This window comes from Pteropus medius, unplaced genomic scaffold, assembly GCF_902729225.1.
Source record: "Pteropus medius unplaced genomic scaffold, Ma_sr-lr_union100, whole genome shotgun sequence".
NCBI lineage: Eukaryota > Metazoa > Chordata > Mammalia > Chiroptera > Pteropodidae > Pteropus > Pteropus medius.
In genome coordinates this window covers 13,067,776-13,078,100 of record NW_024346667.1, presented here as the reverse complement: position 1 = coordinate 13,078,100, position 10,325 = coordinate 13,067,776, and the positions used below count along the sequence as shown (strand labels likewise).

The 10,325-nt window shown below is 46.2% G+C and overlaps 1 long non-coding RNA gene across 1 annotated transcript in view; it reads right to left on the bottom strand.

The window, feature by feature from the left end:
• Window positions 1–4,197: 4,197 nt before the first annotated feature.
• Window positions 4,198–10,325, bottom strand: part of LOC120613493 (uncharacterized) — an 8,301-nt gene continuing 2,173 nt past the window's right edge. The window contains exons 2-3 of the long non-coding RNA XR_005655724.1: window positions 4,831–4,989; window positions 4,198–4,402 (exon numbers count right to left, since the gene is read on the bottom strand). This is a non-coding gene — a long non-coding RNA (uncharacterized LOC120613493). The remainder of the gene's footprint in view (window positions 4,403–4,830; window positions 4,990–10,325) is intronic.

Below are 10,325 nucleotides of genomic sequence, written 5' to 3'. Positions count from 1 at the left end.
CCCGTTGGCACAAACCCCAAGTCCTCCCTGTGCCAGCAGGGCTGACATTTGTCACCCGAGAGGAAGGTGTGCAGAGGGGCCACAAGAAGGCATGGATGGGGCCCTAGGAAACCTCAGTCGACTCAGCCCTGCCTTTAGATTTGGGGGCATCTTGAGCAAGCCAAATAATTTCTCTGAGCCTTAGTTTCTCCACTTGTAATAAATATAATGTCAGTTCCCTGCCTACTTCCCAAGTGGACTGGACTTCCTACTGTGATGAATTTAAATGCTTTGTATCTGAAGCATTTCACAAACATAGGTCAAGTGCTCCCCCAGCTCCCAGCTCCTCCCTGCTGAACTAGGCAGCACCCACGACCATCCTTGGCCTCCAGAGACTTCACAGAAAATGCTGGCTAAATCCAAGTCCTGCCCCATTTTCTCCCCAATAAGTGTCCCCCTTCACTGTGTCTCCCTCTGCCATTAGAAGCCTCCTCAGATATATCAAATTGTCCCCAGAGCATATTTCAAGGTCACTTTCTATCCATTCATTTCCTAAACTAACAGTCTGAAAACCTACTGTGCATGTCTAGTCCCATGCTGGCTCTAGGGACATAAAATAAAAATGGCTTTTGCCACCAAGGAAAGAAAATCAGCTCACCAGGCCAGGAGCGAGTGATCAGGGCAACAAAACAAAGTGTAAGGTCTCTAGGAGCATGGCAGAAGGTACCCTGCTGGCCTCAGGGGCCAAGAGGAGGAAGTGCCCACAGAGTCCCCAAGGTGAGCAGGTGCTGCCCAGCAAAGGGGGTTGGAAGAGCACACCAGAGAAACAGCCTGTGCAGAGGGAGGCAGGAGACGGAAGACCCAGCGGGTGAAGCCAGTTCCACGTCTCTGAAAGAGGAGCCACAATCCCCTGCCGCCCCCCCTCCCCACCCCCCCAGGATAAAGGGTGCTCAGAGCAGTGTCAGTGAAGCTGAGAAGCCATCGGCTGAAACCCAGGGTCTGAGACCCAGGCTCCATGTGATGTCAAAACCTCAGGACCTGTCCCCAAAACAAAGCTTTTCTTCCTTCTTCTTCTCCTCTTATCTGTGTAAATACCCTCACATGTTCCCCTCACCTGAGGCCAGGTCAAGCCTCTGACCTCTGAGTCTTTCTTTTCTGAGGTGTCCCCAGGGGATCCATGGCTGCCCCAGACACACACACACACCCCAGCTGCCCGCCCTCTGCTCTGTGTCTGCAGCCACATCCAAGACACAAGCTTCCCTAGAACAGTTGCACACATGTGGGGAGACTGTGGGGAGATCAAGGGTGCTGGGCAGGGGAGGAAAACAGGAAGGCGGAGGTGATAAGGAGAGAGTCTCAAGAGAACTGAATGAACTTTTTAAAATAGCAGGTTTGGAGAAATCCTGGCCTGAAGAGTAGCAGTCCCCGGTCATCAGGATGAGAGCAGGGCTGGCCCAGAAACACCCTTTGGCACAGGGCAAGGAAGAAAGACTCTTTTGTGTGCTGCTGGGAGTGGTTCCTCAAAGAGGCTGGTCCATTCATTCAATATGACATTTATGGAGAGCCTACTTCTTTTATGTTTGTACAAGCTCAAATCAGGCAGGTGCCCGTGGGGCAAGGTGCCTGGGGAGCAGCCAGGCACACTCCTGCCTCAAGGCCTTTGCACTTGCTTTTTCCCCCAGCCTGGACTGCTCTCCACAGATATTCACATCACTCCTTTTCCCATCCCCCTCAGGTCTTTAGTAGAATGTCACCTTCTTCACGATGCCTTTCTGATCATCTTTTTAAAATTGCAGTGACACCTCCCCACCCCGCCGCCCCTCGCCCCACCCCACAAAGAAGTCCCTAGCCTTATTTCCCAGATCTGTCCCTAACATGGGCAGAGTTTGGAACAAGAGTAAAAATGGCGGTCTGCAAAATATGGCCCACCCTTTTTCTGCTCCCATCCCCTTTCCACCTGGCACCTCAAGGAACCTCACACATACACGTGAACATCCCAGGAACACCCAAAGCAAGCAGCCACCTCTTGATCACACCTCGGGCTTAGGGGTGCATACGCCTGTGTTCTGATTTATTCTCTAAGAGCAGATCCAAGGGAAAACCCATGCAAGCCCTGGATGTGTTCTCTGCCATTTGGGCAAGAAGTTCTGAGGTCCTGGGTAACCAGAGTGTGGTCTAAAAGGGGGTTCAGACTCCCAGGGGCACATCCCCTGGCCTGGTAAACCCCTCACCCTGGCAGAGGACCAGGGTGGGTCTATGGGACTGTCCCATCCCAACTTTATTTTTCTCCATCTGATGAATTTATACTTACTTTATTTATTTGGCCTATTGTCTGATTCCCTCCAGTAGAATGTGAGCCCTAAAGAAGGCAGGGATGTGATCACTGTCCTAGTTACTGTACTTATCACTGTATCTGCCACATGGTAGGTGCTCAATAAATATCTCAGTAGAATAAATAATAGACTTGGGAGTTTTGAGATGACAGGATCAAAGCCGGGCTTTGATCTTCACAAAGCTCTTTGTTCTACAGAGGACACCAAAACTGATAGGGTCCACGGTTCCAAAATCCTCCTTCTCAAGTCTATAAACTCTAGAGGAGAAACTATGAGTGTTTCTCTTTCAGAATACAGCTAAAAAGATGTGGTGATGTATTTTAATTAGGTGCATGATATTTACTTCAATATACATAGACTCGGTGAATGTATATTGTGACAAAGGCTCTCTCCTTGACCAAATTTTAGTTAAATTCTTTAGAGCCTTCCTCCGCACGGACCTCCGGACCTCCGCATAGGCCCCATCCTGCCTTCAGGCTGCTTGGCCCAGTTTTAGCAAGAATCCTGCTAGGTCAGTTCAGCGAGAATCTCCCCACCACACTTAGTATCTGATTACCTTGATAACTGACCACCCTGGATATTTGGTCAAGGTCCTCATGCCCCACCCTTTATATCTAAGTCCTCCCTTGGCCTGTCTTTAGCAAGAATCCCCTTACCTTTGATGTCTCCTCTTAGTAATTTCCATCCACTGACCCCCGCCCTGCTCCTTGGTTGTAAATCCCTGCATGTTCTTGTATTCGGAGTTGAGCCAAATCTCCCTTCCCTACTGCAAGTCGTGACCCCCACTGCAATCATCTTGAATTAAGTCTTCCTTGCCATTTTAACGAGTGCCAGAATTATTTCTCTTTAACAATTAGGAATACAAAAATCTACCGGACAGAGTCCCCAGCCTCAAAGAGCTCCAGTCCAGTGGGGAAGTCAGATGCATAAATCAACAGCCAAATGCAAGATAATAAGTACTGATAGAAAACTATGGTCAAGGTGTGATCGACACCCAGATGAAAGCAATGATGACTGCCTGCGAGAATCAGAGAGTCCTGTAAAGAAGAGTGACGTGGGCTAGGCTTTGAAGGGTGAGTAGGAGTTTCTACTTCTGGAAGCTCAATAACTAGCTGCAGAAATATAACTTACGCACATTAAAAGATGGTAAAATAAATATGTTTGTAAAATACATCTATTTGCACAGAAATAATTTGTAGGTCTGGAGGGGTATAATAATTAAAATTAATTAAAAATTAATAGTAGTTATATCAGAGAAGTGAGATAATGGTTGATTCTTTTTAATTTTATTTTTTATTTTTGTATAAAACAGCACATATGTTGCCCTTCTAGTTAGAGAACTTAGATAATTTACAGAACCCATCCACACATTCAGCATGAGCTGTTGGTCCTGGAGCTTACGTGGCAGACTCTCATCAGAGATCCTGAGAGGCTGGGGAAGCAAGTACAGCCGTAAGGATGTGCAGATTTTAGGCAGAGTGAGCTGGGGAAGACGCCTTCCAGGCTGAGGCAATGGCACCACCAAGGGTGTGGAAAGTTTGGGGGGACCCTGAGCCCATCTGCCTGGGTAGACGGTAGTTGGAATTAAGGCTGGAAGAGGAGGCCGAGTCCAGATTATGGGGTTTGGAAATGCAGGTGCAGGCTTTTGTCCTCCCACCCAACGGTCCCCAACCTTTTTGGCACCAGAGACGGGTGCTCCTATGAGAATCTAATGTCTGACGATAGGAGATGGAGCTGAGGCAGTGATGCTAGCGCTGGGGGGCCGCTGCAAACACAGATGAAGCTTCCCTCCGCTCAGCAGCCACTCACCTCCTGCTGTGCGGCCAGGTGCCTAACAGGCCACAGGTCCATACTGGTCCACGGCCCAGGGGTTGGGGATCCCTGCTCTAACCTACAGTCTCAGTGAGCTCCACAATACCCCGTAGAAAGTGCAAGCCAGTCAAGGAGGCTCTGTTTTCAAAGGTGAGACTTGTCTCCCCATGGTATATATGACAAGATGCTCCTACACGGCACAGCTGCGTCTGGATCCAGGGTCTCTTAACTTCACACCTTGGGCCATTCAGCATCCAGACACCTAGGTGTCCAGAAAACTGAGGAGTTTAATGACAAAGAAAAAAGAGGGGGAGCAAGAGGTAAGAATTTCCAGCAAAGCCTGGAGGGCAGGAGAAAACCACCTGCACACCTGATCTGCGCATGTGCTGTAGGCACAAACGAGAAGGTCCCAAGGCAGAGCTGAGGACAGAGCTTCCCCGGGGCACAGCTCTGTGCACAGTTCTCCCTCCCAGGGCAACGGGAAAAGGGGAAAAGCTTAAGTCACAACAGCAGAAGCCATGGAAGTGGCTCCAGCTGCCTTGTGTGTCGCCATCCATCCTCTATTAAGAGAAGATTCCTCCCTGACTGAGATGATTTCCACCCGACCGGCTCGGATCCAAACTAAAGCGAACTTCTGGCCACCCTCTCCGCACCCAGAGCCGCTCTCACCTAACTCTTGGGTATAGCTACTGTTCTCCATACTGACCGCAGGGTGGCGCTGTCTCATTAACGGAAGGCACCGCTGGGCTTCCCCACCACTTGGGCTCCGCAGCCCCGAGACGTGACGTCGGCCTTGGAGCTTCGTCCGGCTGGGGATCAAGGCAGGCCAAGGCTCGAGGTGACTTCAAGGGATACATCTGCAGACCTGAATTAGAAACAAATACAAACTCAGGGCGCCAGCTCTTGGCTGATTTCAGAATAGGGCTCCAGAGGGATCTAGGTAAGATGAAGGGGCAGGAGTGATGGCCGCCCGTTTTCTAGTCGAGGAAACTGAGACTAGAGGATGTGCTCAAGTTTCCTGCGCTCTGAAGTTACTATGTATGTTGATGTTGATCCTTTCTAATGTTCACATTATTGGTGAGCAAATGACCTTGAGTCCAGCTTTTATTATAAAATCATGGAAACCTAAAAACTTCATGCTTTCAGATTCTGGAAACAATTGTTTCTCTTTTTGTTGTTTATTGCACAAACATGCACTGTTTGTGAAACAAAATAAAAACGGGAAGGGGGTATTTAACAGGGAAAAGAGAGAAAAAAAGGCCCGAAGCCTGTTGTCAGAGCTGTGTAGGTGGTGGCAACTGGAGCCTGCCCTGGGGATGGCTCCGCCCAGGTGTCCCTGCAGGGGCGAGGGGGCCCGTCACTCCCAACCTGCCAGAACCTGTTTGTTTCACTGTAAACTGGGTACACTGGCAGTGTGGAAATTATGAGATGAATTGCGTAAGTGGGGGACTGGACAATCATATAATGCCAGAGTAACACCCACACGTAACTTTCTAGCCCTGAGAGGAACACCACAACTGCCCAGTGGAGTGAGGAGGTGTCAACCCCTAATCCAGGAGTTACGATAAACACGAAAAGAAAACTTTCTCTACTCCCAACACTTCTGACTCCAAATGTAGGAGCTTTTTTTCCCCCTACACCAACCAGTTCTCCAATTTTCTGTGGACACCAACTGGGTTTCCTACAATTTAATCCAATTCTAACACTAACTTCCCGGAGTTAGCCCAGACTCCACAAGACACCCCCAAATCAGATGTCAGTCACAAGTCCAGGCCTCTGGCACTCTAACCAGCTGGTTATAAATCAGGGATCCCCACAACCCCTTCCTCCGGTTCAGTAATTTGTTGGAATGACTCATAAGACTTAGGGGAAAATTTAGTTATATTTTCTGGTATAATAATGTTAGTTTGAGTATACTGGGAAATGTTTGTTTGTTTAACATATACTGAATGTTTAAAATGTTTAAGTTATCAAATACCCATCCTCCCCCCAAATTACTATGTATGTTGACGTTGATCCTTTCTAATGTTCACATTATTGGTGAGCAAATGCACTTGAGTCCAGTTTTTATTATAAAATCATGGAAACCTAAAAACTTCATGCTTTCAGATTCTGGAACCCAGTTAACACTATGAAAATGCTACCTCTGTATTGGATTTTTTGGTAACCAGCATTGACATCCCACAGTGTTGGGCAACGTGGTTAGTATTGTACTCAGCCTCCATAATCCTGCCTGCCAGTATTCACCCCCAGTGTCCTACACTCCTGTGTTGAATAGGGCTGGCCTTTGTAACCAATGGGATGTTGCAGAAATGATGAAGTGGCTTCTGAGGCAAAGTCAAAAAAGACATTTTGGCTTCTATCTTGATCTCTCGTGCTTCATTCACTCAGGGAAGCCAGGCACTATCTTTAGAGGACACTCAAGCAGCACAGATGAAGAGAAACTGAGGTCTCCTGCCAACAGCCAGCACCAACAGCCGTGTGGGTCGGCCGCCTTGGAAGCAGATTCTCCAGGCCCGTTCGCGTCCTCAGATGACAGCAGCCCCCAGCCAACGTCTTGAGTGGACTTCCATGAGAGACCCTGTGCCAAAACAGCCCAGCCACAGCTGCTCCCAAATTCCTAATCCATAGAAAGTGTGCAATCATAAATGATTTTCATTGCTTTAAACTACTTTTTGAGATAATCAATTGCTCAGCAAAAGATAAGAAATACGGGTAGTAATAGGCAAAAGCACTAAACATGAGACATAGAGCTGAGTTTCAGTGCCTTCTCTTCCGTTTATTCTTTGTCACTTTATTCTTTGAACCTACTTACTGCCTTAGTCATTTGGGATTGCTATAAGAATGCCATACACTGGGCTGCTTAAGCAACATTTATTTCTCACAGCTCTGGAGGCTAGAAGTCCAGTCCAGCTGATCCAGTGTCTGGTGAGAGCCACCTTCTCGCTGTGTCCTTACATGGTGGAGAGAAAGCTCTGATCTTTCTCTTCTAGTAAAGACACTAATCGCATTGTCAATTAAAGCAATTCCAAGCCTAAAGAAAGTTTCAAGGAGTTTATTATGAGCCAAGGGTTTTGTGGCTAGTCCTGGAAGCAAAATCTCCAAGGATTGAGATACCGCTCCGGAGAATAGCAATTTTGCAGTTCACTTTATATATTAGAATCAAAGGAGAAGATGTAAGGAAGGTTACATGAAATCTATCGGTGGCAGATTAAGGAGATGAAAGAAAGCAAAGTGGGGAAATCTCTAGAGTTGGATCAAAGTAAAATAGAGAGATACATACTTTTTTGACATCAGTGGATGCAGGATAGTTAACATTTCACATATATAATTTCACAGAAGACTGCCGGTAAAAGATAATAATGAAGAATGTTGAGGTTGTCTCGCCCCACAGCAGGGCCAGGAGAAGAGACCATTTTGACATTTTAAGTATATTCTAGATGCACAAAAACAATGGACAGGGCTTGATCAAGGTAGAGGTGAATATCACATTGGCCTTAGGACATGACTTTCCACCCAAACTTGCTCAGTTAACAATATATTTTTTTTAATGACCAAAACCTCCCGTGTTGTTCCTTTCAGTTATTGTGCTCGTGAGGCTTGCCAGGGAGCCCTTTGTTGTTCACACCATCACGGGGGCCACTCTCATCACCTCATATAAACTTCTTCACCTCCCAAAGGCCCCACGTCCTACCTCTATCCCACTGAGGGTTAAGATTTCAACAAACAAATTTGGGAGAGAAAACAAACATGTAGTTTATAACAGTGATCTATCTTTTAAAGAAATAGCATGAAAATACTGCTCGCCTCACAAGTTTGGTTTAAAGGATCGACATATATAAAGCACCTAGCACAGGGCTAGACCCAGGGAAGAATCTTAACATATGCTAGTTGTCTTCTCTAGCCATGTTTTCCCCATCCTCTCACTTAATGCTGCATCTTCTCCACTGTCAGATGAACTTGAAGTGAATTGTTGCTGGAGTCAGCTGGGAGGGTGTGTTTGAAAAGGCTGTATAAACTCAAGTGCTGTTTCTAGCAGTAAAGGGCCTGTCTCAGAAGAATCTGTGTAGTGTGGCTTCCCGTATGGGAGGGTCAGATCGGGGGTCCACCAGCAGTCACTGGCATCATGTGGATGTAAATGGAAAGCCTCAGAAAGATTTTTCCCCACTGCTGACATGAGGCCCACAGTCTATTGACAAGGAAATGGAGTTTGATAAAGTTCAAACTCCACAGTCAGGAAAGGCATATGATTCCACAGTCAGCAGACACTGAGGTCACAGCGTGGGCCAAAGATCCGAAGAGGAAGCAAAATTGCCAAAAAATAAAGATGAGCTCGGAGGAAATAAGCAGAGTTTCGCTGAGCTGTGAAGTCTGTGCCTTGCACTGAGCTGTCCAGTTACCCTACCCCTAATCTGTGCCCTCAGGGACCCCTGAAATGGGAACTGGCCTGTGGGTGCCTCCCATTAATCACATCCTGACATCAGGAGAGTAAACACAACAACTGGGGGAGAGAAAGAGAAAAGAAAACAACCGTGACTTGGTCAAACGATGCCTGCAAGTCCCTATTGCAAAAGTTTTGCTCGGAACATTTTGCCTCAATATCTGGATTTCTTCTCCATCCCCTGCGCCCCACCTATTTCTTTATTCCAAAATACCTGGGTAAAGCCATGAATGGACACATGTTAAGAGAAGGCTACACATCAGTGAAACCAAAGGACAACTATATAACTCACTATGTAAGAATGTTAGGTATATGACATTGAATCGAGAAAACATGACATTGAATCGAGAACGCATATCACCAAACTAGGAAGTGTGACCATGCTAATAAATCTCAAGATAAGTAGAACCACACACTTATCATATACACATTCATCATTCACAATAATACTGCATTTAAAAATGCAAAATAGTGATATATAGTCCACTCTGAATAGCCGTTACCTCCGGGAGGGAGAGAGGGAACACATAGGAAAAAGTCTATGCATTGCATGGCTAATACTGGTCTTCAGTTGGCCACCGGGGTCACGAACACTCGTTTCGTGATGATGTTTCATTACTTGCATGTTTCTCACATTCTCACTTTACAATCTTGATTCGTTTTCTTCTATTTCCCTAGAACATTTTCCATAGAATTGAATATAAACACATTAAGGAATTTTGAAAAATCGAAAGAGAGAAAACCCTCCAGAGTTCTACTATCCTGTTTGTATTTCAGCCTCCTTTTTTGCCCTATGCAGAGGGTTCCTTTTTAACCCAGTTATAATCATACTATACATACTTCTGCTTTCTGCTCTTAACATTGTATCCTAAGCAGTTTTCCAAATTATCTAATATGTTCAAAATCATGCTTCTTCATGGCCTCGTCATGGAATATCTCTAATTCTTCATAAAAATTCCAAGAATCCCAGTGACTTCTGTAGGGGATACCTGAGTGTAAAAGAAAATAAATATGCTGTTGTATTAGTCTCCCAGGGCTGCCATGACAAATTAGCACAAACTGGATGGCTTCAAATGATAGAATTAATTCCTTCACAGTTCTAGAAATCCAAAGTCCAAAATCAAGGCATCAGCAGGACCACATTCCCATCAAAGGACCCAGGAAAGAAGTCTTCCTCACCTTTCTACCAGCTTCTGGTGACACCCAGCAATCCATGGGTTCCTCGGCTTGCAGCTGATCATGCTAATCTCTGCCTCTGTCTTCATATCTCCTTCTTCGTGTATCTCTGGATGTCCCCTCTTCTTCTTATGTGGACACCAGTCATTGCATTTAGGGTCCACCCTAATCCAGTATGATCTCAACCTAATTAAATCTGTAAAGACCCCCCCCACTGAGGTCACACTCTGAGGTTCTGGATGGATGTGAATTTTGGGGAGACACTATTTGAACCACTCCAGCTGCCTTCTGCAAAAGTCTAAAGCACCAAAAACTGGCTTTTAAAGAAGACATTAATGGGCTACCACAAGCCATTATGGTATGTACTGGATGTACTGAATGTACAGGCTGTGGGCTCTTAATCCATATTGTAGAAAATTTGTACTGAAAGCGATCTTGGAGATCTGTCCAAACTTCTCATTTCACTATAAGGACTTTGAGGGGGTCAGTAGTAAGATAATTTCTTCCAGGAGACTCGAATTTCCAGCTACATTCAAGGAGTCCACCTCAGGCTAATGCTAATTGGGCCCAAGATAAACCTCAGT